At 45.5% G+C, this 24189-nt stretch overlaps 1 pseudogene; it reads right to left on the bottom strand.

The window, feature by feature from the left end:
• Window positions 1-537: 537 nt before the first annotated feature.
• Window positions 538-24189, bottom strand: part of LOC135528177 (phosphatase and actin regulator 3-like) — a 100403-nt pseudogene continuing 76751 nt past the window's right edge.

The following is a 24189-nucleotide window of genomic DNA, read 5'->3' as shown; positions in this document are numbered from 1 at the left end:
CACTACAACCAACCACCTTATTAATGACCCTCCAAACCAACCATCTTATTAAAGACCCTCCAGCCAACCACCTAATTAAAGACCCTCCAGCCAACCACCTAATTAAAGACCCCTCAACCAACCACCTTATGAAAGACCCTCCAACCAACCACCTTATTAAAGACCCACTACAACCAACCACCTTATTAAAAACCCCTCCAACCAACCACCTATGTAAAGACCCCTCCAACCAACCACCTTATGAAAGACCCTCCAACCAACCACCTTATTAAAGACCCCTACAACAGACCACCTTAAAGATCCTCCAACCAACCACCTTATTAAAGACCCACTACAACGAAACACCTTATTAAAGACCCACTACAACCAGCCACCTTATTAAAGACCCTCCAACCAACCACCTTATTAAAGACCCTCCCACCAACCACCTTATTAAAGACCCTCCAACCAACCACCTTATTAACGACCCTCCAACCAACCACCCTATTAAAGACCCTCCAACCAACCACCTTATTAAAGACACTACAACAACAGCAGTTCTTAAAAAGTCACAACTTGTATTGTGCAGACGATAAATAGTGCTTACAAAGGTGCTTTAGACCACGTGTTAAACTCATTCCACAGGTGGCTGTGTCTCTGAAGGTTCTCTCTCCACCCTTGTACTTGATTGATGAATTAAGGTGACTATTTAGGTCTTAATTGAAAGGAAAAAACAAAAACCTGCAGACACACGGCCCACCGTGGAATGAGCTTGATACCCCTGCTTTAGACAGACATGGTTACCAACAACATTAATAAGACTGTCAGCCCATAGAGAGAGATGCCTGGGTGCTGGAGGGGAGACTAGCGTTTCGGGTCGCAAAATCCTGTAACTTTTCCAAAATCCCCAGGTTTTCCAGAAATCCTGGTTAGAGATTCCTGGAATCAGGAGAGAATAAATTAAGCATAAAATCCTGAAACCCTCCAACTGGAATTTTCTGAAAAACTCAGAATTTTGGGAAAATGTGTGGAATTTTGCAGCCTTTAACTAGCGTTTCTGAAGAGGAGAGGAAAGGGTTTGTTGGTCACATGCACCACACCCTTTGTCTGCCATCGTTCTTTCAGCTTTCAAAGAGTCTGTTATAAAATAAGGAATAAGGTGCCATTTGGGACGCATTCCAATGTGCCTCCTCCGTCCTCTGACATGGAGAAACAAGGTGTTGAGGAAAATGTTCAGATGGTCCTCTGAAGGAGATGTGCTGTTTCCTCTGAGCAGGTTGAAGGAGGAACCAGCCTGATCGCTGCCTTCACCATTCTGTCTCACTGCACTTATCCGTCTAGTCTTTATCCAATAGGTGTTTGGAATACATCGGAAAATGACTGATCCAATCAGATTCCTCTCAGAAATAGTGATTGGTGATGCAATCACTGATAAGAAGGTGATGCAATCGCTGATAAGAACGTTTTGAATACGGCCTCTCGTCACAGACAGGCTCAAACTGAGGAGGAATGTGAGATTGGTGCGTGAAGTGAAATAGAATGGTGAATGCAGGGATCAGGCTGGTTCCTCCAGGTTGGAGGCTCCTCATAGGTCCTCCTGTGGCTGATCCAAGGATCCACTATGAAACCAGACCCCAAGCACTCACAGTCAACGTTATTTATTTCAGTTTATTCCACAGCAGCAGTCTCAGGGATGTACTCTTTCATCTTTTTGCCTTCTTTGTAGGTTTCTTTTTAACCTTCACCACACCAAGAGAAATTCTGAGAAACATTTGTTGCATGGCAATAGTTTTCTGATTCTTTTAGACTGCTGGTATGGAGTGAATCGAGAGAAACAACTCGTGAACTAACAAGTGCTGTCATCTTTTTCATTAATCTTTTTCTCATTGGTTGACGTCTAGGAGAAAGCGACCAGAGACGTTTTGATAGCTCCTTTAAGAGAATATCAGTCTGATGTCTCCTGTGATCTTTCCTGGGCGCCAGCTCTAGAGACATAGCCTCCATGGTGACACACAGAGAGACAGACAGCCTCCAAGTTGGCACAAAGACAGACAGATATCTGTAGGTCGAACATCCTGGAACGAGCCCACATATCAAGACAGGACAGTCTGGGGCCGTGGGTAGGAGCCTGGGAACACTGTCATATGGTCTTCACTGATAATTGGACCACCCAGCTTCTGCAGAAGAAACCACCACTACACTACGGCCGATGGAACCTAGACACAGGAGAGAGGAGAGACAGAGAGAGGAGAGACAGAGAGAGGAGAGCCAGAGAGAGGAGAGACAGAGAGAGGAGAGACAGAGAGAGGAGAGACAGAGAGAGGAGAGACAGAGAGAGGAGAGACAGAGAGAGGAGAGACAGAGAGAGGAGAGACAGAGAGACAGAGAGAGGAGAGACAGAGTAAGTGAGAGAGAGGAGAAAGAGAGAGAGAGGAGAAAGAGAGAGAGAGAGGAGAAAGAGAGAGAGGAAAGAGAACGAGAGAGAGAGAAAGGAGAAGAAAGAGAGGGCAGTCAGTGTTACATGAACTGATCCATTCCCAGAAATACATCAATCAGAGACCTATTAATAACTGAATGGACGGAAGGTGATCTATTAATAACTGAACGGACGGAAGGTGATCTATTAATAACTGAACGGACAGAAGGTGATCTATTAATAACTGAACGGACTGAAGGTGATCTATTAATAACTGAACGGACGGAAGGTGATCTATTAACATCTGAATGGACTGAAGGTGATCTATTAACAACTGAACGGACAGAAGGTGATCTATTAACAACTGAACGGACTGAAGGTGATCTATTAACAACTGAACGGACTGAAGGTGATCTATTAATAACTGAACGGACGGAAGGTGATCTATTAATAACTGAACGGACAGAAGGTGCTCTGTCCTCAGTGCTGGACAGAAACTGAATAGAATAGTTAGGTAATGGTCCCCTGTGGAGAAGCAATCCAGGATTTTGTAACTGTGTCAGATAGAAAGGGGGTATAGCGACAGCAGGGGAGGGGAGTGGAGAGCTCAGACTAACTCCCTCTGTAGAGGAGGGGAGCAGGCCAGACCCTGAACAGTCTAGGATAGTAAAACCAAAAGCACACACACACACACACACACACACACACACAAAACCACCCTCACATACCTCGTCAGGTGCTTGCTGGAATTGTGAACCTCCATCTCGTTACTCTTGAACTCATTCAGCTCCTTCCTTATTGCTGCCTGGGGAACACATCAACAACAACCATGTCAACAACAACAGGTGGTAGAGGTAAAACAGGAGCTCAGCTGTTTGTGTGTCTGTGCGAGTTGAGCTGACCTTGTCTGAAGCAGACAGCCTGGTCCAGGGTTTATCTGCCCTGCGGTCGTAGTCCTGAGCCTTGGCCACCTCAACATAGTCACTGAAACGAATCAGTATCTTCCTGTCCCTTAACTCATCTACTGTCGGACGCTGGTTCAACTTCCTGTTGAGTCTCTGTTTGATCTCCCTCCTCTCCTCCTGCTCTGACTGGTCATTCCTCTCTGGAGATGAAACAGGAAGAACAACAGGTCAGAAACACAGTACAGGAGGACAGAGATGGAGGGAGGAGAGAGATGGGGAAGAGAGATGAAGGGAGGACAGACATGGAGGGAGAGAGATGGGGAAGAGAGATGAATGGAGGACAGAGATGGAGGGAGGAGAGAGATGGGGAAGAGAGATGAAGGGAGGACAGACATGGAGGGAGAGAGATGGGGAAGAGAGATGCATGGAGGAGAGAGATGGAGGGAGGAGAGAGATGGGGAAGAGAGATGAAGGGAGGACAGAGATGGAGGGAGAGAGATGGGGAAGAGAGATGAATGGAGGACAGAGATGGAGGGAGGAGAGAGATGGGGAAGAGAGATGAAGGGAGGACAGACATGGAGGGAGAGAGATGGGGAAGAGAGATGCATGGAGGAGAGAGATGGAGGGAGGAGAGAGATGGGGAAGAGAGATGAAGGGAGGACAGACATGGAGGGAGAGAGATGGGGAAGAGAGATGCATGGAGGAGAGAGATGGAGGGAGGAGAGAGATGGGGAAGAGAGATGAAGGGAGGACAGAGATGGAGGGAGAGAGATGGGGAAGAGAGATGAATGGAGGACAGAGATGGAGGGAGGAGAGAGATGGGGAAGAGAGATGAAGGGAGGACAGAGATGGAGGGAGAGAGATGGGGAAGAGAGATGAAGGGAGGAGAGAGATGAAGGAGGGAGAGAAATGGAGAAGAGATGGAGGGAGGACAGAGATGGAGAGATGGAGTAGAGAGATGGAGATATGGAGGAGAGAGATGGAGAAATGGGGTCTGGGGTCCGCTCACCAACCAAGACTTCACAAAATGGGACAAACACCAAATTGAGAGACTGCACGCAGAATTCTGCAAAAATATCCTCCGTGTACAACGTAGAACACCAAATAATGCATGCAGAGCAGAATTAGGCCGATACCCACTAATTATCAAAATCCAGAAAAGAGCTGTTAAATTCTATAACCACGTAAAAGGAAGCGATTCCCAAACCTTCCACAACAAAGCCATCAACTACAGAGAGACGAACCTGGAGAAGAGTCCCCTAAGCAAGCTGGTCCTGGGGCTCTGTTCACAAACACACCCAGAGTCCCAGGACAGCAGCACAATTAGACCCAACCAAATCATGAGAAAACAAAAAGATAATTACTTGACACATTGGAAAGAATTAACAAAAAAAACAGAGCAAACTAGAATGCTATTTGGCCCTACACAGAGAGTACACAGCGGCAGAATACCTGACCACTGTGACTGACCCAAAATTAAGGAAAGTTTTGACTATGTACAGACTCAGTGAGCATAGCCTTGCTATTGAGAAAGGCCGCCATAGGCAGACATGGCTCTCAAGAGAAGACAGGCTATGTGCTCACTGCCCACAAAATGAGGTGTAAACTGAGCTGCACTTCCTAACCTCCTGCCCAATGTATGACCATATTAGAGAGACATATTTCCCTCAGATTACACAGATCCACAAAGAATTCGAAAGCAAATCCAATTTTGAAAAACTCCCATATCTACTGGGTGAAATTCCACAGTGTGCCATCAAAGCAGCAAGATTTGTGACCTGTTGCCACGAGAAAAGGGCAACCAGTGAAGAACACGCACCATTGTAAATACAACCCATATCTATGCTTTTTATTTTATCTTGTGTCCTTTACATTGATCTGACAACTGGACCCTGACATTGATCTGAGACTGGACCCTGACATTGATCTGACAACTGGACCCTGACATTGATCTGACAACTGGACCCTGACATTGATCTGACAACTGGACCCTGACATTGATTTGACAACTGGACCCTGACATTGATCTGACAACTGGACCCTGACATTGACCTGACAACTGGACCCTGACATTGATCTGACAACTGATTCCCCTAACCCGAACGACGCTATGCCAATTGTACCCCGCTTCACGGTCACGGCCGGCTGCAACACGTGCCGGGATCGAACCCGGGTCTTTAGTGACGCCTCAAGCACTGAAATGCAGTGCCTTATCGGGAGGCCCTAACAAAGTTGTTTTAAATTGTTTCATTTTTTAAAAAGAAACAAATGGAGTATAAACTGTAGTGTCGTAGTTCCATGCAACATGTATTCATCACCATGGCAATACATTCCACACTGAAGTAATTTAGACATTGAGTCATGTTGCGATGAAGCCCATCATCTGGAGAGTCGATACAGACAGTGGGACAGTTTCACTTATTAAAACTGATGATAAACTATGATCCCTTATAAAGGATCATATTTGTTATATCCTCTCGTTTGAATCGATTATAAACTATGTATCCAATACTCACGTTTGAGGATGTTCCGACTCTCCAGCTCCTCTACTGCGGGTCTCTGGCTCAGCCGCCTGCGGAGAAACACTAGAATCACGTTCTGATCCATGATGTTGTTGTCTGTTCCCCCCCGGTCCTCCAGTCAGGTCACAGTCTCTGACAGACTGACAGTCTCTACTAGCTGCAGCAGATGTCAAAGATGTCTGAGTCGGCGTGCAGAACCGCTCCAGGATCTACACTTCCTAGTTACCATCTGGAGTCTAGAAACCCTCTTCTGTGACTGAACCAAGAGCGCCTCTACATCGGGGTAGAATGCAAGGCGCGTTTTATCACGTTTCAAACACAAAGTCACGATTGCATAATATTTGTCCAGTTTTAGAGCGTTCTTTTCCCTTCAATAAATATTTCCCAAGTGCAAGATAAAACAGTAAGAATAGTTTGAGCGCGACTGGAAAGTAAAATGATAAATGTGTATGATCCTGTCCAGGTAGATGAAGGACTGAGCTCAGTTAGTGTCTGTAGCAGAATGTGGAGTGTTCTGCTCGGTTCTCTCCTCTAACTATTCTGTCTGGCTACTGACGCTGTGCTGTCCGATGTAGTGGAGTAAAGTACTTAGTCAAAAATACTTTCAAGTACTACTTAAGTCATTTTTTTTGTCTGTACTTTACTATTTATATATTTTTGACAACTTTTACTTTACATTTCTAAAGAAAATAATGTACGTTTAACTCCATACTGTTTTCCTGACACCTAAAAGTACTCATTGCGTTGTGAATGCAGAGCAGAAATACAAATTGGCCAATTCACGCATTTATCAAGAGAACATTCCTGGTCATCCCTTCTACCTAATCTGGCAGATTCATTAAACACAAATCCTTCGTTTGTAAATGATGTCTAAGTGTTGGAGTGTGCCCCTTGGCTATCCATACATTTAAAAAAAACAAGAAAATCATATCTTCTGATTTGCTTAATATAAGGAATTTTAAATGATTTACACTTTTACTTTTGATACTTAAATACATTTTAGCAATTACATTTACTGTTGATACTTACATATATTCAAAACCAAATACTTTAAGACTTTTACTCAAGTACCATTTTACAGTGTGACTTTCACTTTTACTTGAGGCATTTTCTATTAAAGTATATCTTTAATTTTACTCAACTATGACAATTGGGTACTTTTCCACCACTGGTGTAGGCCAACATTGTAAATAAGAATTTGTTCTTAACTGGCTTGCCTAGTTAAATAAACGTACCTTGGTGCTGGAGAGTTCTTGCTTTTGCAAGATCCCAAGGATCCCAGATAGCAAGAACCTTTTCACTTCAGAACAACAGCATCACCGCAAGGAGGGGATGTGCGTTTCTACGGAGATAGGAAATTCCCACCTACGACTCAAAAGGTTCACGCCTTAAAATGCTGCAGCCAGAGATTCAGCAGGTAGTGATGGGAAGTTTGTCTCTTTTGACTGACTCGGATCTTTTCGAATCGTTCAGCCAAAATAACTTTTTTTTTCGACAAATTTCGTTGATCTGAGTCATTTAAGCCCTGAGCACGCAGGACCCCCAACCGGTGAACTAAGAACTGGAAACAGTCTTAATTCTACAAGCCTCTCCTTCACATGACGTTCACCATAGGCGGGTTATTGTAGCTGGCATTTGTTACTGACACTTGTAAACGTGTGCTTTAAACAATGTACATTTTGTTGGTCGCTAGGCATACTGTGCCAATAAGGTTATTTGTTGATACATTTGAATCTGCATCTAGTTGTGGCCGCATCCGGACTAGACTGAACGACTCTTGACGGAATACATTGTTTGACTGTGGCCACTCCGTACAGCACTAGCAGGTCAAACAAATTCAAAATGAACGAGTCACTCTGATAAAACGACTCATGAATGTTGAGTCAATAAAAATGGTTAAAAAATAACGAATTGTTCACGGACTGCACATCACTAGCAGGCAGCCTCTCCTCTCCAGAACCAAGACACAGCTTTGCTCCTCTAACTCCTCTAACTGAGGGTTGATGTTCCTTCTACTGTCATCAAATCGGACTTCCTAAATGTAGTTTACATTGCCGATAGAATTGTATAAAATATGAACCTATTGCGACACAAAGCTGTAGATGAGATTCCTAAATAATGCACACCCCTTTTATAAAAATACTAAGTACAACAGGCAGACAGATTATTTATTTGCTATTTGTGGGTTGTTTTGCACATAATCGAAGCAACAATTACAGTAGATGAGTATGCTGTGTTTATAACCAAGTGAGAAGCTGGTATTTAGTTGGAAACTCTAATTTTATTCCAAAACTTTAACTTCTTGCACATGCTGACCACTTCTACTAAATTAACTCGATAAAAGAATTTTCAGCAGTTAAATGCAACACATTCGTTTTTTTATAACTATCTATTAATATGGTTTTTGAATACTATATTTTATTTACAAGCATGAAATCTGTACTTTTAGTTAATAGCTGACAAAGCTGGTTGACCATTAGCCAATCAGCATTTCTCAATGAGTTCAAAGCATGTGAATGCATCCAACTGGTATTTACAGCCAGTAAAAATTCACCCTCTCGTCTCTCTCTCTCACACACACACACACACACACACACACACACACACACACACACACACACACACACACACACACACACACACACACACACACACACACACACACACACACACACACACACACACACATACCCACACATACCCACACATACCCACACATACCCACACATACCCACACACACACACACACACACACACACGCACATACCCACACACACACACACACACACACACACACACACACACACACACACACACACACGCACACACACGCACACACACGCACACACACGCACACATACCCACACATACCCACACATACCCACACACACACACACACACACACACACACACACACACACACACACACACACACACACACACACACACACACACACACACACACAAAGGTAAGCACTGAACAGAGTGGTGTTTTAAACATTACAGCTCTAAATAAATCAGTCTATATAAAACAGTGTTTGTCCCTGTTCTGGTCCCATCCCTGTTCAGGTCTTGTCCCTGTTCTGGTCCCATCCCAGTTCAGGTCTTGTCCCTGTTCAGGTCCTGTCCCTGTTCAGGTCTTGTCCCTGTCCCTGTTCAGGTCCTGTCACCGGGCCCGTCCCTGTTCTGGTCCTGTCCCTGTTCAGGTCCTGTCCCTGTTCAGGTCTTGTCCTTGTTCTGGTCCCATCCCTGTTCAGGTCTTGTCCCTGTTCAGGTCCTGTCCCTGTTCAGGTCTTGTCCCTGTCCCTGTTCAGGTCCTGTCACCGGGCCCGTCCCTGTTCTGGTCCTGTCCCTGTTCAGGTCCCTTCCCTGTTCAGGTCTTGTCCCTGTTCAGGTCCCATCCCTGTTCTAGTCCCGTCCCTGTTCAGGTCCCGTCCAAATTCAGGTCCTGTCCCCGGGCCCGTCCCAGTTGTGGTCCCGTCCCTGCCCCTGGTCCTGGTCCTGTCCCTGGTTCTGTCCCTGTTCTGGTCCTGGTACTGTCCCTGGTTCTGTCCCTCTTCTGGTCCTGTCCCTGTTTCTCTCCCTCTTCAGGTCCTGTCCCTCTTCAGGTCCTGTCCCTGGTCCTGTCCCTCTTCAGGTCCTGTCCCTGGTCCTGTCCCTCTTTAGGTCCTGTTCTTGTCTGGTCCTGTCCTGTTCAGGTCCTGTCCCTGGTTCTGTCCCACTTCTGTTCCTGTCCAGGTCCTGTCCCTCTTCAGGTCCTGTCCCTGGTTCTGTCCCTCTTCTGGTCCTGTCCTATTCAGGTCCTGTCTCTGGTTCTGTCCTTCTTCTGGTCCTGTTCAGGTCCTGTCCTGTCCACGTCCTGTCCCTGGTTCTGTCCCTCTTCAGGTCCTGTCCCTGGTTCTGTCCCTCTTCAGGTCCTGTTCTTGTCTGGTCCTGTCCTGTTCAGGTCCTGTCCCTGGTTCTGTCCCACTTCTGTTCCTGTCCAGGTCCTGTCCCTCTTCAGGTCCTGTTCTTGTCTGGTCCTGTCCTGTTCAGGTCCTGTCCCTGGTTCTGTCCCACTTCTGTTCCTGTCCAGGTCCTGTCCCTCTTCAGGTCCTGTTCATGTCTGGTCCTGTCCTGTTCAGGTCCTGTCCCTGGTTCTGTCCCACTTCTGTTCCTGTCCAGGTCCTGTCCCTCTTCAGGTCCTGTCCCTGGTTCTGTCCCTCTTCAGGTCCTGTCCCTGGTTTTGTCCATCTTCAGGTCCTGTCCTTGGTTCTGTCCCTATTCTGGTCCTGTCCCTCTTCTGGTCCTGTCCCTGGCCCTGTCCCTCTTCTGGTCCGGTCCCTCTTCTGGTTCTGTTCTGTCCTGTCCCTGTTCCCTATGGGCCCTGGTCAAAAGTAGTGCGCTTTAAAGGTAATACGTTACCATTTGGGATGCAAGTCCAGTCTATATAAAGCCCAGCATATGTCCTAGCCCAGCCCTGGCAGAGAGAGGTGGAGCAGAACACCTGGGTTACAGAACTGAAATAGAACAGCCATTCTGAGGGCTCAGCTGTGACTAAGGCACTGCACGGTAGGGACCACTGAGATGTGTGTTTATGTGTGTGGGAGTGTGGACAGTAGGGACCACTGAGATGTGTGTTTATGTGTGTGGGAGTGTGGACAGTAGGGACCACTGAGATGTGTGTTTATGTGTGTGGGAGTGTGGACAGGATGTGCGTTTATGTGTGTGGTGGGAGTGTGTGGGAGTGTGGACAGGACGTGTGTTTATGTGTGTGGGAGTGTGGACAGTAGGGACCACTGAGATGTGTTTATGTGTGTGGGAGTGTGGACAGGATGTGTGTTTATGTGTGTGGTGGGAGTGTGTGGGAGTGTGGACAGGATGTGTGTTTATGTGTGTGGAAGTGTGGACAGTAGGGACCACTGAGATGTCTACACACAACAAGGGTACCATGTGCTGAATAGGACAACATGGTCTAACATAAATATAAATCTTACTGGGACAACATTTCTACGCGACTAATTTTCCTCCGCCTTCCATCCCCATGGGCTAGGTAGGTCTTCTGTATGTGACTCTGCAGCCCATCCCGTACCCCCGGCCCTCGTGCCTTGAACCTTGCGTGCTTTCAGTGGATACAGCTGGAGTACTGCAAGGCAATCCCATTGTGTGCCACTCGGTAGCCATGACCAATATATATTGTCCTGCTAATAACAGGGTTGATAATATATCTGTGTGAATATCCAATGGCTTTTATACAATTCTAAATTAATAATAATAATTGCTTTGTTTAAAAAATAACAATATTTTGGAAATGATTTTGTTTTCAATTAACGCAAAACGAGCAAGAAAAAAAGGCTGTTGTTGAACACGGGATGAGACATTGTTACTAATATTTACTGTAGGTTTATGTTGCCCTTCACTGTCAGTTAGAGACACAGTAGGACCCAAAAGCAGAATAAGTGCTCTAACTCCCTCTTGTGGTGGTCTGGAACAATGAAATGGTGACGCAGGGTACCGTACTCAACCACAAATTACCTCTAAGTCCTGCAGCATAATCGCAAAACTTTTAGTGGAGCAACCACTGTACAACCGAGAATAACTATTGGATATCAGAGAGACGTCATCTTACCAGCACATCCAGCATTACTACCAGGAATACGACTTTCCCAAAGTGGATCCTTTATCTGCATCTCCCAGGGCATTCAAACTGATTCCAGAGGCCGACCCATAACAATGCCGCCGGAGGAGAGGATGCCGGGCGGTCTTGTAGTGAGAGTTCGGATGCACACACACCACCCACCGCTCCCGAGTACATTACTCGCTAATAACCAGTTCCTAGTTAACAAAGTCGCCAAAATCAGGGCAATAGATGCTTTCCAAAGAGATATCCAGGATTGTAACATACTCTGTTTCATGGAAACATGGCTGGCTGGGGACATGCTGTCGGAGTCAGTACAGCCAACGAGATTTTCAGTGCATCGCGCCGACAGGAATAAACATCTCTCCAGTAAGAAGAAGGGCAGGTTGTATGTTTCATGATTAACAACTCATGGTGTATTTGTAACAACATACATGAACTCAAGTCCACCTGACCTAGAATTCCTCACAATCAAATGCCGACTGTATTATCTCCCAAGAGAACTCGGATGCAACGCTTCAAGATTGAGTCAATCACTTGGACTGGGAAATGTTCCGGGCAGCCTCAGAGAACAGCATTGACATATACGCTGACTCTGTGAGCAAATTTATAAGGAAGTGTATAGGAGATGTTGTACCCCACTGTGACTATTAAAACCTTCCCTAACCAGAATACAAACAGTGTCCTTGTTCCTGTTCCCAAGAAAGCTAAGGTAACTGAGCTAAACGACTACCGCCCCGTAGCACTCACTTCCATCATCATGAAGTGCTTTGAGAGACTAGTCAAGGACCATATCACCTCCACCCTACCTGACACCCTAGACCCACTCCAATTTGCTTACCGCCAAAATAGGTCCACAGACGATGCAATCTCAACCACACTGCACACTGCCCTAACACATCTGGACAAGAGGAATACCTATGTGAGAATGCTGTTCATCAACGACAGCTCGGCATTCAACACCATAGTACCCTCCAAGCTCGTCATCAAGCTCAAGACCCTGGGTCTCAACCCCGCCCTGTGCAACTGGGTACTGGACTTCCTGACGGACCGCCCCCAGGTGGTGAGGGTAGGTAACAACATCTCCTCCCCGCTGATCCTCAACACTGGGGCCCCACAAGGGTGCGTTCTGAGCCCTCTCCTGTACTCCCTGTTCACCCACGACTGCGTGGCCACGCACGCCTCCAACTCAATCATCAAGTTTGCGGACGACACAACAGTGGTAGGCTTGATTACCAACAACGACGAGACGGCCTACAGGGAGGAGGTGAGGGCCCTCGGAGTGTGATGTCAGGAAAATAACCTCACACTCAACGTCAACAAAACTGAGGAGATGATTGTGGACTTCAGGAAACAGCAGAGGGAACACCCCCCTATCCACATTGATGGAACAGTAGTGGAGAGAGTAGCAAGTTTTAAGTTCCTCGGCATACACATCACAGACAAACTGAATTGGTCCACTCACACAGACAGCATCGTGAAGAAGGCGCAGCAGCGCCTCTTCAACCTCAGGAGGCTGAAGAAATTCGGCTTGTCACCAAAAGCACTCACAAACTTCTACAGATGCACAATCGAGAGCATCCTGGCGGGCTGTATCACCGCCTGGTACGGCAACTGCTCCGCCCTCAACCGTAAGGCTCTCCAGAGGGTAGTGAGGTCTGCACAACGCATCACCGGGGGCAAACTACCTGCCCTCCAGGACACGTACACCACCCGATGTTACAGGAAGGCCATAAAGATCATCAAGGACATCAACCACCCGAGCCACTGCCTGTTCACCCCGCTATCATCCAGAAGGCGAGGTCAGTACAGGTGCATCAAAGCTGGGACCGAGAGACTGAAAAACAGCTTCTATCTCAAGGCCATCAGACTGTTAAACAGCCACCACTAACATTGAGTGGCTGCTGCCAACACACTGACACTGACTCAACTCCAGCCACTTTAATAATGGGAATTGATGGGAAATTATGTAAATATATCACTAGCCACTTTAAACAATGCTACCTAATATAATGTTTACATACCCTACATTATTCATCTCATATGTATACGTATATACTGTACTCTATCATCTACTGCATCCTTATGTAATACATGTATCACTAGCCACTTTAACTATGCCACTTTGTTTACATACTCATCTCATATGTATATACTGTACTCGATACCATCTACTGTATCTTGCCTATGCTGCTCTGCACCATCACTCATTCATATCTTTATGTACATATTCATTATCTCCTTACACTGTGTATAAGAAATTAGTTTTGGAATTGTTAGTTAGATTACTTGTTGGTTATTACTGCATTGTCGGAACTGGAAGCACAAGCATTTCGCTACACTCGCATTAACATCTGCTAACCATGTGTATGTGACAAATACAATTTGATTTGATTTGATTTGAATAACATATGCTAAAGATGTGACCAATAACATCTGCTAACCATGTGTATGTGACCAATAACATCTGCTGACCATGTGTATGTGACCAATAACATCTGCTAACCAATAACATCTGCTAACCATGTGTATGTGACCAATAACATCTGCTGACCATGTGTATGTGACCAATAACATCTGCTAACCAATAACATCTGCTAACCATGTGTATGTGACCAATAACATCTGCTAACCATGTGTATGTGACCAATAACATCTGCTAACCATGTGTATGTGACCAATAACGTCTGCTGACCATGTGTATGTGACCAATAACATCTGCTAACCAATAACATCTGCTAACCATGTGTATGTGACCAATAACATCTGCTAACCATGTGTATGTGACCAATAACATCTGCTAACCATGTGTATGTGACCAATAACGTCTGCTGACCATGTGTATGTGACCAATAACATCTGCTAACCATGTGTATGTGACCAATAAAATGTGATACCACTACTATAACCAGTCAATACCATTACTACTGTAGTCCCTACCATGTCACTACCACTACTATAACCAGTCACTACCAATACTATAACCAGTCACTACCACTACTATAACCAGTCACTACCACTACTATAATCAGTCACTACCACTACTATAACCAGTCACTACCACTACTATAACCAGTCACTACCACTACTATAACCAGTCACTACCACTACTATAACCAGTCACTACAACTACTATAACCAGTCACTACCACTACTATAACCAGTCACTACCACTACTATAACCAGTCACTACCACTACTATAACCAGTCACTACCACTACTCTAACCAGTCACTACAACTACTATAACCAGTCACTACCACTACTATAACCAGTCACTACCAGTACTATAACCAGTCACTACAACTACTATAACCAGTCACTACCACTACTATAACCAGTCACTACCACTACTATAACCAGTAACTACCACTACTATAACCAGTCACTACAACTACTATAACCAGTCAATACCATTACTACTGTAGTCCCTACCATGTCACTACCACTACTATAAACAGTCACTACCACTACTATAACCAGTCACTACCACTACTATAACCAGTCACTACCACTACTATAACCAGTCACTACAACTACTATAACCAGTCACTACCACTACTATAACCAGTCACTACCACTACTATAACCAGTCACTACAACTACTATAACCAGTCACTACCACTACTATAACCAGTCACTACCACTACTATAACCAGTCACTACCACTACTATAACCAGTCACTACAACTATTATAACCAGTCACTACCACTACTATAACCAGTCACTACCAGTACTATAACCAGTCACTACCAGTACTACTGTAGACACTACCACTACTATAACCAGTCACTACCTCTACTATAACCAGTCACTACCACTACTATAACCAGTCACTACCACTACTATAACCAGTCACTACCACTACTATAATCAGTCACTACCACTACTATAACCAGTCACTACCACTACTATAACCATTCACTACCACTACTATAACCAGTCACTACCACTACTACAACCAGTCAATACCACTACTATAACCAGTCACTACCACTACTATAACCAGTCACTACCATTACTACTGTAGACACTACCACTACTATAACCAGTCACTACCACTACTATAACCAGTCACTACCACTACAATAACCAGTCACTACCGCTACTATAACCAGTCACTAATATTACTAATTTAGTCACTATCACTACTATAACTTATTTCACAACCATAAATACTTTAAATCAAGCAAGCAAGCATACCACATGTTCTACAGGAAAAGTATTGTTGTAGTTATAGATAAATATACAGACTGAACAAAAATATAAATGAAACATGCTGTTTCCATGTTTTATTAGTTGAAATAAAAGATCACAGAAATATTCAATATGCACAAAAAGTCTCAAATTTCGTGCACAAATTAATTTACATCCCTGTTACTGAGCATTTCTCCTTTGCCAAGATAATCCATCCATTTGACAGGTGTGGAATATCTAGAAGCATGATCATTACACAGGTTCACCTTGTGCTGGGGACAATAAAAGGCTACTAGAAAATGTGAAGTTGTGTCACACTACACAATGCCACAGATGTCTCAAGTTATGAGGGAGTTATGTCCATCAGAGCTGTTGCCAGAGAATTGTGTTCATTTCTCTACCAAAAGCCGCCTCCAACATCATGTTAGAGAAGTTGGCGGTACGTGCAAAAGGCCTCACAACCGCAGACCACTTGTAACCACACCAGGCCAGGACCACCACATCTGGCTTATTCACTTCAGACCACGTGTAACCACACCAGGCCAGGACCACCACATCCGGGTAATTCAACTCCGGGATCATCTGAGACCAGCCACCCGGACTGATGAAACTGTGGGTTTGAACAACCAAATAATTTTTGTACAAACTGTCAGAAGCTCATCTGCATGCACGTCATCCTCACCAGGATCTTAACCTGACTGCAGTTTGGCATTGTAACCAACTTCAATTGACAAATGCTCACCTTCTATGGCCAATGGCACGCTGGAGAAGTGTGCTCTTCACGGACAAATTTGTTTTCAACTGCACCAGGCAGATGGCAAACAGCGTGTGTGGCGTCGTGTGGGCGAGTGGAGTACCCCATGGTGGAGGTGGGGTAATGGGCAGGAATAACCGATGGACAATGAACACAATTGCATTTCATCAATGGGAATTTGAATCTTCTTTTGAAAACAGTACCTCAAAGAAATACTCCTCCTCACCTCGACCCCCCCCCCTCAAAAAACAAAACATTATGCACGAAATAGATTTAAGAAATATTTGCTAAAAAAATGAAAAAGTAACACAATAAAATAACAAGGCTATATACACGGTACCGAGTCAATATGTAAATAGTCTGGTGCCCATTTGATTAATTGTTCAGCAGTCTTATGGCTTGGGGGTAGAATGTGCCGGGGTACAGGTTAGTCGCTCCGGTACCTCTTGCCGTGCCGTAGCAGAGAGAACAGTCTATGACTTGGGTGACTGGAGTCTGACCATTTTTGGGGCATTCCTCTGACTCCGCCTAGTATATAGGTCCTGGATTGCAGGAAGCTTGGCCCCAGTGATGTACTGGGCCGTACGCACTACCCTCTGATGCCGAGCAGTTGCCATACCAGGTGGTGATGCAACCGGTCAGGATGCTCTCGATGGTGTAGCTGCAGAACTTTGAGGATGTTGTTGTGCCCTCTTCACGACTGTCTTGGTGTGTTTGGACCATGATAGTTTGTTGGTGATGTGGACACCAAGTATCTAGAAGCTCTCAACCTGCTCCAGGGGGTGTGCTCAGTCCACTTTTTCCTGTAGTCCACAATTATCTCCTTTGAGATGATTGTGGATTGTGATTGCATCATCTGTGGATCTGTTGGGACGGTATGCGAATTGGAGTGGGTCTAGGGTTTCCGGGATGATGGTGTTGATGTGAGCCATGACCAGCGTTTCAAAGCACTTCATGGCTACGAACGTGAGTGCTACGGGGTGGTAGTCATTTAGGCAGGTTACACTTTCTTGGGCACAGGGACTATGGTAGTCTGCTTGAAACAGGTTGGTATTACAGACTCGGGCAGGGAGAGATTGAAAATGTCAGTGAAGTCACTTGCCAGTTGGTCGACACATGCTCTGAGTACACGTCCTAGTAATTAATCTGTCCCGCAGCCTTGGGATTGTTGACCTGTCTAAAGGCTTGCTCACATCGGCTACAGAGAGCATGATCACACAGTCTTCCAGAACAGCTGGTGCTCTCATGCATGGTTGAGTGTTGCTTGCCTCGAAGCGTACGCAAAAGGCATTTAATTTGTCTGGTAGGTTCGCATCACTGGGCAGTCCGCGGCTGGGTTTCCCTTTGTAGTCCATAATAGTTTTCAAGCCCTGCCACATCTGATGAGCGTCAGAGCTGGTGTTGTAAGATTCAAACTTAGTTCTGTATTGGTGCTTTGCCTGTTTGATGGTTAGTCTGAGGGCATAGCGGGATTTCTCATAAGCATCCGGATTTGTGTCCAGCTCCTTGAAAACAGCAGCACTAGTCTTTATCTCAGTGTGGATGTTGCCTGTAATACATGGCTTCTTGTTGGGATATGTGCGTACGGTCACTGTGGGATGATGTCGCCGATGCACTTATTGATTAAGTCAGTGACTGATGTGCTATACTCCTCAATGCCATTGGATGAATCCAAGAACATATTCCAGTCTATGCAAGCAAAACAGTCCTGTAGCGTTGCATCCAGGTCATCTGACCACTTCCGTATTGAGTGAGTCACTGCATTGGTTTATGCTTGTAAGCAGGAATCAGGAGGATAGAATTGTGGTCAGGTTTGCCAAATGGAGGGCAAAGGAGAGCTTTGTATCCATCTCTGTGTGTTGAGTAAAGGTGGTCTAGAGTTGTTTTTCCTCTGTCTGCACATGTGACATGCTGGTAGAAATGATGTAATAAAATGGATTTAAGTTTGCCTGCATTAAAGTCCCCTGGATGAGCATTTTCTTGTTTTCTTATGGCCTTATAGAGTTGGTTGAGTGCATTCATAGTGCCAGCATCAGTTTGTGGTGGGAAATAGACGGCTACGTAAAATATGGATGAAAACTGTCTGTGTAGATAGAGTACCTCATGAAAACTACCTCAGGCAATACATCGATGATACTTTAATATTATACATCTTCTGCCGATCTACCATTCCAGTGTTTAATTGCTATATTGTAATTACTTCGCCACCATGGCCTATTTATTTCCTTAACTTACCTCATTTGCACTCACTGTATATAGACTTTGTTTTCTTTGTTTATACTGTATTATTGACTATGTTTTGTTTTTCCATGTGTAACTCTTGTGTTGTTGTATGTGTCGAATTGCTACGCTTTATCTTGGCCAGGTCGCAGTTGCAAATGAGAACTTGTTCTCAACTAGCCTACCTGGTTAAATAAAGGTGAAATAAAAAATAAAAAATAATAGACTTAGCGCACCAGCTGTTTTTGACAAATAGACACACCCCGACCCGTTTTCTTACCAGACGGAGCTGTTCTGTTCTGCCGATGAACTGAATACCCAGCCAACTGTCTGTGTTGAATGGTAGAGCAGGGTCACCCACTTGCTGATGAATTCTCCCAAGGCACCCACTGTATTTCCATCTTTTCTTCATGCGAATGATGAAGATTTGGACCTGGTCTCAGAGAAGCCATATATCCTTCGCGTTGGACTCATTAAAGAAAAACTATTCTTCCAGTTCGAGGTGAGTATCCTCTGTTCTGATATCCAGAAGCTCTTTTCATTCATAAGAGACGGTAGCAGCAACATTATGTACCAAATAAGTTACAAACAATGCGGAAAAACAACCACAAAATAGCAGCCATCCCATCCGGCGCCAATATGATAGAATGTAAATGTAAGATACCGTGACGAGATTCTGAGGCCCACTGTCGTGCCATTCATCCACCATTTTAGCATGATATTACACAACCACATTTAACAAGGATCCGCACGGATCTGCACACAATTCTTGGAAGCTGAAAATGTCCTAGTTCTTCCATGGCCTGCATACACAGACATGTCACCCATTGAGCATGTTTGGGGTGCTCTGTATTGACGAGTATGACAGCGCATTCGAGTTCCAGCCGATATCCAGCAACTTGGCACAGCCATTGAAGAGGAGTGGGACAACATTCCACAGGCCATAATCAACAGCCTGATCAACTCTATGTGAAGGAGATGTCGCGCTGCATGAGGCAGATGGTGATCACACCAGATACGAACGGATTTCCTAATCCACGCTCCTAACTCTTTTTTTAAAAAGGTATCAGTGACCAACAGATGCATATCTTTATTCCCAGTCAAGTGAAATCCATAGATTAGGTGCTAATACATGTATTTCATTGACTGATTTCCTTATTTGAACTGTAACTCTGTAAAATCTTTTAAATTCTTGCGTGTTGAATTTATATTTTAACCAGTGTAGATAGTAAGGTCTAAACATTTACATTACATTTAAGTCATTTAGCAGACGCTCTTATCCAGAGCGACTTACAAATTGGTGAATTCACCTTCTGACATCCAGTGGAACAGCCACTTTACAATAGTGCATCTAAATCATTTAAGGGGGGGAGAGAAGGATTACTTATCCTATCCTAGGTATTCCTTGAAGAGGTGGGGTTTCAGGTGTCTCCGGAAGGTGGTGATTGACTCTGCTGTCCTGGCGTCGTGAGGGAGTTTGTTCCACCATTGGGGGGCCAGAGCAGCGAACAGTTTTGACTGGGCTGAGCGGGAACTGTACTTCCTCAGTGGTAGGGAGGCGAGCAGGCCAGAGGTGGATGAACGCAGTGCCCTTGTTTGGGTGTAGGACCTGATCAGAGCCTGGAGGTACTGCGGTGCCGTTCCCCTCACAGCTCCGTAGGCAAGCACCATGGTCTTGTAGCGGATGCGAGCTTCAACTGGAAGCCAGTGGAGAGAGCGGAGGAGCGGGGTGACGTGAGAGAACTTGGGAAGGTTGAACACCAGACGGGCTGCGGCGTTCTGGATGAGTTGTAGGGGTTTAATGGCACAGGCAGGGAGCCCAGCCAACAGCGAGTTGCAGTAATCCAGACGGGAGATGACAAGTGCCTGGATTAGGACCTGCGCCGCTTCCTGTGTGAGGCAGGGTCGTACTCTGCGGATGTTGTAGAGCATGAACCTACAGGAACGGGCCACCGCCATGATGTTGGTTGAGAACGACAGGGTGTTGTCCAGGATCACGCCAAGGTTCTTAGCGCTCTGGGAGGAGGACACAATGGAGTTGTCAACCGTGATGGCGAGATCATGGAATGGGCAGTCCTTCCCCGGGAGGAAGAGCAGCTCCGTCTTGCCGAGGTTCAGCTTGAGGTGGTGATCCGTCATCCACACTGATATGTCTGCCAGACATGCAGAGATGCGATTCGCCACCTGGTCATCAGAAGGGGGAAAGGAGAAGATTAATTGTGTGTCGTCTGCATAGCAATGATAGGAGAGACCATGTGAGGTTATGACAGAGCCAAGTGACTTGGTGTATAGCGAGAATAGGAGAGGGCCTAGAACAGAGCCCTGGGGGACACCAGTGGTGAGAGCGCGTGGTGAGGAGACAGATTCTCGCCACGCCACCTGGTAGGAGCGACCTGTCAGGTAGGACGCAATCCAAGCGTGGGCCGCGCCGGAGATGCCCAACTCGGAGAGGGTGGAGAGGAGGATCTGATGGTTCACAGTATCGAAGGCAGCCGATAGGTCTAGAAGGATGAGAGCAGAGGAGAGAGAGTTAGCTTTAGCAGTGCGGAGCGCCTCCGTGATACAGAGAAGAGCAGTCTCAGTTGAATGACTAGTCTTGAAACCTGACTGATTTGGATCAAGAAGGTCATTCTGAGAGAGATAGCGGGAGAGCTGGCCAAGGACGGCACGTTCAAGAGTTTTGGAGAGAAAAGAAAGAAGGGATACTGGTCTGTAGTTGTTGACATCGGAGGGATCGAGTGTAGGTTTTTTCAGAAGGAGTGCAACTCTCGCTCTCTTGAAGATGGAAGGGACGTAGCCAGCGGTCAGGGATGAGTTGATGAGCGAGGTGAGGTAAGGGAGAAGGTCTCCGGAAATGGTCTGGAGAAGAGAGGATATAACTTAAGGACACTTTGCCAGTCTCACATAGGACACGGTACATAGCCAAATAAAAGAGAGGAGACAGGGAGAGGATACCTCTGGTATTACTGAGACACAGCCATAGGAGAGGATACCTCTGGTATTACTGAAACACAGCCATAGGAGAGGATACCTCTGGTATTACTGAAACACAGCCAGAGGAGAGGATACCTCTGGTATTACTGAGACACAGCCATAGGAGAGGATACCTCTGGTATTACTGAAACACAGCCATAGGAGAGGATACCTCTGGTATTACTGAAACACAGCCAGAGGAGAGGATACCTCTGGTATTACTGAGACACAGCCATAGGAGAGGATACCTCTGGTATTACTGAAACACAGCCAGAGGAGAGGATACCTCTGGTATTACTGAAACACAGCCATAGGAGAGGATACCTCTGGTATTACTGAGACACAGCCAGAGTAGAGGATACCTCTGGTATTACTGAGACACAGCCATAGGAGAGGATACCTCTGGTATTACTGAGACACAGCCAGAGTAGAGGATACCTCTGGTATTACTGAAACACAGCCATAGGAGAGGATACCTCTGGTATTACTGAAACACAGCCAGAGGAGAGGATACCTCTGGTATTACTGAAACACAGCCATAGGAGAGGATACCTCTGGTATTACTGAGACACAGCCAGAGTAGAGGATACCTCTGGTATTACTGAGACACAGCCATAGGAGAGGATACCTCTGGTATTACTGAGACACAGCCAGAGTAGAGGATACCTCTGGTATTACTGAAACACAGCCATAGGAGAGGATACCTCTGGTATTACTGAAACACAGCCAGAGGAGAGGATACCTCTGGTATTACTGAAACACAGCCATAGGAGAGGATACCTCTGGTATTACTGAGACACAGCCATAGGAGAGGATACCTCTGGTATTACTGAGACACAGCCATAGGAGAGGATACCTCTGGTATTACTGAGGGTAGAGATGTAGATCACTGCGGTAACAGCAAGATTCCACAACAAAACAAGAATGGGAGAGTCAATCAGGGAGAAAATACAATCTACCACCCTGCATACCCGCCTCCATCTCCCTCCTTTTCAGCGAGGGGAGGAGCGGTGCTGTGACATAGAGGAGACATTGATTAGGGCTGTGTGCCGCAGTATTTCAGCTGAGCTGACAACTACAAAGCTATATATAGCACACCAGGATTCCCTTCCACCCTTCACTTCTCCCCTAGGCTCCTCTTCAAAACCAACTGAGTTTTGCTGTACTCTACAATACACTGAACTGTATTCCCATACAGATGTTCTAACAACATAGAAGATACAAAATACTGACATTTCCCAGGTGATGACGAGGTCGCATGACATTTATCATGTCAGTTTAATGGAGTCAAATATTTTTCCCCAGGTGATTTTGAACCAGACGAGTGTGGCTGACTGCATCTGTACACACACACACACACACACACACACACACACACACACACACACACACACACACACACACGCACACGCACACGCACACACGCACACGCGCACACGCACACACGCACACTCGCACGCACGCACACTCGCACGCACGCACGCACGCACGCACGCACGCACGCACGCACACACACACACACACACACACACACACACACACACACGATAATGGTTTTGACTAGAGGTTATTGTTTTTTATGGAGGACTCATGTAAAGGTCAGGCCATAAACCCTTAAAACATTGGAAATAACTTCAAAACAACTTTATTATTTTGCATGGGTTGTATTACCAACATAAATGATCACACACATAATAATATAACAAACAACGAGCTCTGGTTTCTCAAGAAAAGTCCATACCTCGGGCCTTAAAGAGTCCAGCCCGGTAAAGGAGTTCAGTGGACTCAAGTGACCTTAGTCACGCAATGTTTGTCCATTCATGAAGAGTAGCATAAACCCAGTCTCAATCACACAATCAAAATATCAAACTCTTTTACAACACAACCATAAAGAGTATCAAATCTCAATAAATATTCAACTACAACTGACCACACAACTCATCAAGGTACAGATCATACTAAAAAAAATGAAATACTATATGCAAAATGTATGTAGTCAATCGGTCAGTCAGACAATCCGTTCCGCCAACAAATCTCCAGCAAGAAAGGCCCCGAAGAACCAGCGGAGACCAACAGATGTCCAAAAGGAAGAGTGGATCCGATCCTGGTTAAAATTGAGACAAGGCTACAAAGCAGACTTTTAAATATAACAAAACAAATGGAGTAAAGATGCTTCGGAACTGAGGGTTGAACACTTCCTCTTTCGCACCACCATTACAACCCCCTTTTGTGCAGCTGATGCTGGCTATTTAATTGGGAATTTAAGAGGAAGTGCCCTATTGGAAGGAGAAGCACTGAGACGGATCAGACAAATTCAGGACCATCACACACCCCCTCCCCTGGAAAAAGCCAACCATTGCCCTGGAAGGCATATCTTAGTCGCGGAAACCGAGAAAAGTCCCACTCCTCTACAAAAATATTCATGACTTTTTGGTGCTCAGCTGAGGGGTCACAGGCCTTAAGGCGGGAGACTTCTGGGTCTGGGAATCCGTGGAAAAGTCTCCTCACTTTCCTCTTCAAACATATCCAGGACCTTGTGGCGCTCAATTTCCTCCAATTCCTCAGCCGAGGTGTAACAGGCCAAAGGCGTGAGACATCGTGCATAT

The sequence above is a fragment of the Oncorhynchus masou genome, chromosome 5 (assembly GCF_036934945.1).
Source record: "Oncorhynchus masou masou isolate Uvic2021 chromosome 5, UVic_Omas_1.1, whole genome shotgun sequence".
NCBI lineage: Eukaryota > Metazoa > Chordata > Actinopteri > Salmoniformes > Salmonidae > Oncorhynchus > Oncorhynchus masou.
This window is presented reverse-complemented; position numbering and strand designations above follow the sequence as displayed.